The following is a 6,774-nucleotide window of genomic DNA, read 5'->3' on the forward strand; positions in this document are numbered from 1 at the left end:
TGATCTGCCGATTCGGACCTGGTGAACAGGTGCATCGGGTGCGGTGGTCGCCTGTGGTCGCCCCAGCTACGATGTGGTCGGGCCGCATACTCAAAATATCCGGTCCCTTTCTTTTTCTAACACGTATATAAACTTAAATCCTGCCCCCTCCAAATCCCCGCAAAACATTCACTTTTTGAGAAAAAATAGGAAGTTAACTAAAAAAAGTTAGTTAAATACTTTTGTAATAAAACTGTTTTTTACTTTATTTTTCACTTTATATACGTGTCAAAAAAGGAAAAGGGGCCACATACTTTGAGTATGCGGCCCGTCCACATCGTATCCGCACCGGCCTGTGATGCTTGTCGGACGAACTGCCTCAGGTATCCGTCTCGGATAAGACGTTACACGATGTCTTTCACCTCTCGACAGTTATTGGTGGTGTAGCGCTCCAAAGCTAACAGCTGACTAATCCAAGAGATCAACTAAGATCAACTAAATAAAGAAGCACTAAGAATCTAAAACATTTACTTAAACATTCAATTAAGAAATCTGCTACAAAACTTAACACAAAACTAATCCACTTTGATATTACATAAATGAAAATCTCTCAAGTGATAAGAATACAATAATGTGTTGTTTAACAAATTGACAAACAATACAAATATAAACGATAAAACAAACATCTTCGATTCACCCAAACGTTAAGCTACAAAAACAGATATCTTCATGCGAACCTATTCTTCTGATAACTGAAAAACTGAAGTGGGAACGAGTGAGCACATCATCCCTAAAAGGGGTGCCCAATGGAAATAACATATAAATTTTAAGTAAACATCGACATGATTTGGAAAACAATCCATGTTTTCCCAAATATTAAAAGAAAACCATCTCACTGAACTAAACATGTATATGAAACTAACTCCTTTATTTATGTGGTGACATTTACACACCGGATTGGTGACAATTACACACCAACCATTATTTTTGTGATGACATTTACAAACCGGATTGGTAACAATTACACACCAACCATTATTTCTGTGGTGACATTTACACACCGTAATACTGGTGACAATTACACACCTAGATAGTATGTGGGTGAATGTAGACACCAGTAATATTGGTGAAAATTACACACCTAGATAACCTTGGTGACAACTCCACACCAAGACGTGCATGAAAGTGTAAATGAAGGAACGTATCCTATATACCAAATAAGGAAATTCTTATTTCCCAACAATTCATAATGACAAGCTAAACATTACAGGTCCTTTCCAAACCATGGAAAGATTAAACGAATTAACAGAACTTCCGGAAAATAAAATAAACAATCGGAAAGATTAAATAAACAAACATAAGGAGTTTAAATAAAACAATGGACACAAAAGAGTTAAATGTATTCCTACCTCTTTTGATGACAAGCCACGCCTACCTCGAGATCCACGATCCACTGGTTCATCCTTCGAATCGATCGTTGTTAATTTAGACTAACTGTTAATCACACTAGTAGTCTAAGAATCTAGCCAAAAGGCTCACACAAGAATCATACAAGTCTAACTAATGGTTCTAAGCCCATTAACTAAGTCTTATGAATACCTACAACTGTGTAGAAGAAATCAAAGGTCAATTCGGACCATAAGGGGTCCAATACAAAAGATAGGAAAATTATTCTAAGCCCAAGTCCACTAAACTCGGCCCATTAACACAAGGTCTGGCCCAACTAGGTCAAGTAACGATCAATAACTGTTAACTAACATTCAACATCTAAGTGAAATCCAAAGTCAAGTCAAGACTGGTCCACTGAGTCAAATAGGGGTCAAATCTTAATTACTGAGTTAACTCAATCAGACAACCTGAGTCAGACAAAAACACAATCTAAGTCAGACTAAATCAATTTAGTCAGACAAGCTTAACTAACCAAACCATGTTACAGATCACTCTAAATCTAATTCTTACACCTTTATCTACCATTATAACATTTCAATATCAATTCAATACAATAGTACATAGAATACAAATAAATTTACAAATGCATCACAATTCAGCTTACCTGCAATTGCAGCTTTAAGCTTTCACTAGAGAGGTCCAACTGAACACATTCATCTACTTCACTTTCTAATACTTCAGTCACAACATCCCATTCAGTGATACTAATTATTATAAGGCTCCCTCAAAAACCCTGTACTATGCTTCTTGGATCAGAAGTCTAGTAGTTCAATCCATTATACTCTCTGCAGTCATCTTCAGAATTCATACACAACCATCTTATACTCTCTGCACATTCAGTTTCTTTCCACAACATTAACCAACCCATTATCTATCTTCAATTCAGTTCATTTTAGCACTATCAAGTGTACCTAAACATCATACAAAACCACCACCAATTAAACAATATTAATACTAATCTCATGAACTGAAATCCATACAGTTAGCACCATCAACATTCATCTACAACACCAATTTCTACTGTGCAAAACTATCTCAAATGTACATCCATTCCTTAGCAAATATATTTAACAATGAACTGAGTAACTTTACTAAATAACTCAGAGAAACAATTACCTCAAAGTAAATTTCCTCAAGCAACTTAATCAGATTCCGCTTCTCACCTTGATTTTGATTCACCAACACATCTCAAAGAACATCCAAGACTCCACAATTCAACTCAATCCATTCTTAATATTTCCTCAACACCATCCATGGTGTTATTCTCTAAAACTCTGAACAAAATCCCGAATTCAAAAGCTCAACCCTAATTTCATTAACAACTTCAAAACAACATCCACAACCTCAAATTATCCAGCACAAAACATTTCCAACATCACCATCAATTCTAAACTGAACCTTAATTCAAACTCAAACTTCAAACTAACTCTTCAAAACTATCAAACCCATCCTTTAATTCAATCCGTCTAACTCTTCTTAATCCTTTATCAAATCGAATTCCAATAGAAATTACAGAAACCCTAATTTCTTAATCCTTCACTGCGATTTGAGAATCGAACTCTAATTTCCCTTCTTTGCTAACAACAATGAAAACCCATCTCCAATTGATCTATTTCATATTCAGTTCTACAAAAACCTTTAATCAATCTTATCTTCATGAAACCCTAACTTCTTATTCTCAATCCTTCTTCCAGAACTTAAACAACTCCAACAACGACCCCGTCTTTGATTCATCTAGTTATTGCATCAGTCAAACAACTTAAATCCTAAATTTCATCTCTCGAACGGCAACAAAGTAGGAAAGAAAAAGAAACGAGAAGAAGAGGAGAAACAGGAGATAAAAGAAGAAAGAAGAAGAAAAGAGAGAAATGAATTCTTCTCGATTTGTTTAGGAGATAAGGCCGATCAAAATGCTAAAGGCACCCACGTTAAGGATATGCGTTACCAAGGCGGCTAAACCACATGCCTAATTTTTTCCCCTAAACTATTCTGATGATATCTTCTTCGTCTGGTATCCGATTGACACGTTCGAGTAGCCTATTCCGCGTAATTACCAAGATCTATCCAACAGTATTAGTTTCGTATTTAATTCGTTGTTAGATTAATTTCTATTAATTCGTGTTAACCTAATCGAGTTATTATCGGCTAATTTGTCACTTGACTAGTCTAATAACGTTGACGAGCTTGAGGGTATTTACAGGTGGAGTGACCTCTGTACTGATGGTAATGGCAGTACTCGGGTGGTCCTTGGTTTCTTCGAACTGTACCCCCCTCGGTGCCGGGTAGATGATGTCGTTCCTCTTCTCGACTTCCTTAAAAATTTATTCCAATGGTGCGTTCAATGGGGTGTAGGCTCTCGGCTCGTATCTCGGATTTTTCCCTTTTGCTATCCACTCATTCTTACCGTTTCCTCGTGGTGGTGGGTCTGGTCTCTTCTCGGGTCGTCTGGGAGTGTCGCCTAGGGTCGCCCTAGTTGTTGCACTAGCCTCTTGTACTCCCCTGCCCCTCTCTTCTTCTTGGATCTCTTCCATCGCAATGTAGTGTTCTTGCATTTTCCGCATTTCTTTCAGTGTTTGCGATTTTTCAATAAACACGGCTATCCAGACGGGGTCCGACCTTCCCAACGCATTCTCGAATCCGAAGATCTGTTGATCGACTGGTACTTTCCCAATCTCTATGCACAGTTTTCTCCACCGATCAGTCAATGCTCTGAGGGGTTCCTTGAACCTTCGAGCCAGAGTGAACAATCTATTGACTCTGGGCCGATGTCTACTGTTATGCATGTAAGTTTCTAAGAAGGCTTCAATTAGGTCCTCATAGATGTCGATCGACCCTGGTGAAAGCGCGTAAAACCAGTTCCTCGCCTCGCCCTCTAGGCTTGGGTGGAAACGCCATTTACTCAAGCCTTTGGGTGAAGGGGGTTTTCTCGGACTCGCTTATGACCTCGTCTAACTTATCATCCGTGCTGTTTCCTGATAGTTTCTTTATTTTCTCTTCTAAATCCCTGAGCTTGGCCTCTGTTGAGCTGTCCGACCTCTCATTTCTTCCGTTCCCTTCTTCTTGCGTTGATGAATCCTCAAGTGGACCATACCCTCGGGTAGGTGGTATCGGGGGTATCGGGGGTTTCCCTGATCGGCCATGGTTGCTCGGTCCTGCTGTTGGTGGTAATCGCCCTGGTCGGCCTTGATTACTCGATGTTCCTCGGCAGGAGGATCCTCTCGACCTGGAGCTCTGGTTCTGCAGCTGATAGTTCTCGAATTCCAGCGCCAGGTTCCTCTGTTGCAGCTCTCTTAATGCCACCTCTTGTCTCCCTTGTCGTTCAAGAATGGCGAGTAGCGTTGGATCCGTACTCTCGTGACTAGAATGACCGTTCAGGGGTGTCTCAAGTGAGCAGGAGGTCGTGCTGTTGTTAACGGTGGTGGAACTGGTAGCGTAGGGGGTATTTGAGTCGATGGTGGTGGGATGATTCCACTAGATTCCTCTCGGTCTATCTGAACTTTCCTAAGTCTCTCTTTCTCTCTCCCTAGAGCCTCCTGATATTCAGCTTGTTGTCTCGCTCTTCATCTCTGGGCATCCACGATGAGCGCTTCCTCGTCATCTTATGTGTCTGACGCAGTAAGACTATCTATCTGATCGGCCATCCTCTGGGTCGGGATAATCCGCTCCAATGGTGTGGGATCATCATCTCGTCCCAAGTCAACTTCCTCCTCCACAGTTGGCATACCTCTTGTAGCTGCCCGAGGTCTCTCAGGTGGTGGTGGTTGGTCATTCTCTTGTCTCGGCCCTGTTACTCCTTCTTGCACGCTGCCGCTGGTAACTATGTGGTTCCTTAGCGTTCGTCCCGTCCATGAAGTGCTTGCCATCGGATCAGGTGTGTCGTAGGCCCGAGTATCGTCCCTACCTACGTCAGCAAAGACAAACAACAGCTTACTTTGATCTTCCTTTTTGAAAGATTTTCTAATACGTACAGATTTAAATGAAACAGGTCTGACACTCAAAACTGGACTCCAGAAATACGATTCCCCCTACTTTGTCAGGCTAGCCTCACCAACCTGACCTGCTTTGACCCGAAGTACTCTTTTAGGCAGGTATCACGCTACGTCGCATTCAGTACTACACGACGTCGCTCTCAGTACCCGACTTTGCACTAATAACAGTTTGTCCTACATTCCCTATACTCCAAATCATTAACTCCTAGTGTTTTGTAAGTAAAAGGTTAAGATCCGTACTGAAAATCAATTCTAGACAAAAATTGGATTAACTTCCTTGGAATGGTTCAGGGATGACTTCCCTGAACTCCTTGGGTTTTCTCCAGCAACTAGTGATCTCGCCTTCCGACTACTTTGTTCCCTGCTTTGGATCTGACTCAATGGTTTGAAGTCGATCTGTCGAGTAGGGGTTTCAACTGACTTTGAAATAAAAATCTCATTAACTACTTTGTAAAATTTTCAACACTTGGTAAGACAGCACGGAACTTCGAGTGACTTCAACCCGACATCAAAGATGTTACTTGGGAGTCTTGTGAAGTTTCTCACCTGTTAGATGGCAGTGAAAACAATTATCAAAGACGAAAACAAACACTAAAATCTACTTGTTTCAAAACACAACCAATCGATCTGTCAACAGAGTCTCTCTATGGCCTCGACCAAACGCTGATGTCGTTATTTGGGAGCTCTCAGACTACTCAAACCCGACAGAACTGAAAAAATTTTCTCTACCACACGACCTTATGCAAAGAAATTTAACTATCTAACCAAAACTCGAGAAACAAAAGATAGAAGAGTCGCTTCACCAAACAGAGTTCATCTCATAGCATCAACTACCACACACGAGATGTTCTTAGGAGCTTTGTTGATCGTCTCTGTTGATGTGCGCGGCCAAAGTATTCGAAGAACTTAGACGTTCCCCTTAGTCGGCGCCAGAATGCAGTTGCATAAAACCACAAACTACATCCAAGGGTGAAGAAGATAAACTAGAATAAGTAGAAATGCATACTCAAACATGAACACAAGGATATACGTGGTTCGACATGATTACCTATGTCCACGGGGTGAAAGGATGATTGTTATTACTTCTCGTTTTAGGTTACAGAGTGTGCTCTCTTTCTCAAATGAGCTATCTCTCCAATTCTCAAGTGTAATGCCTTTCTTCTCTCTCTTTTACAACCTACCTATCACTCTCGACAAGCCCTTATATTTATAGGCCAAAGTCGAGATACAACGAAATTACAGTGTTGGTCACAATACATCGACTCTGCTGTTCCCTATCAGACTTATCTTAGTTACTCGCCCATCTTTCTGGTATAGCCGATGGAATCTTGGTCTTTAACAACCTTTCACCCGAGGC

General features: G+C 40.7%; 1 long non-coding RNA gene across 1 annotated transcript; it reads right to left on the reverse strand.

The window, feature by feature from the left end:
• Positions 1–1,922: 1,922 nt before the first annotated feature.
• Positions 1,923–3,285, reverse strand: LOC113357914. Its single transcript, XR_003363989.1, has 2 exons — positions 2,545–3,285; positions 1,923–2,339 (listed from the first exon to the last, which is right to left on the reverse strand). It is a non-coding gene; the product is annotated as an uncharacterized LOC113357914 (long non-coding RNA).
• Between the last annotated feature and the right edge of the window lie 3,489 nt (positions 3,286–6,774).

The sequence above is a fragment of the Papaver somniferum genome, chromosome 3, assembly GCF_003573695.1.
Source record: "Papaver somniferum cultivar HN1 chromosome 3, ASM357369v1, whole genome shotgun sequence".
Taxonomy (NCBI): Eukaryota; Viridiplantae; Streptophyta; class Magnoliopsida; order Ranunculales; family Papaveraceae; genus Papaver; species Papaver somniferum.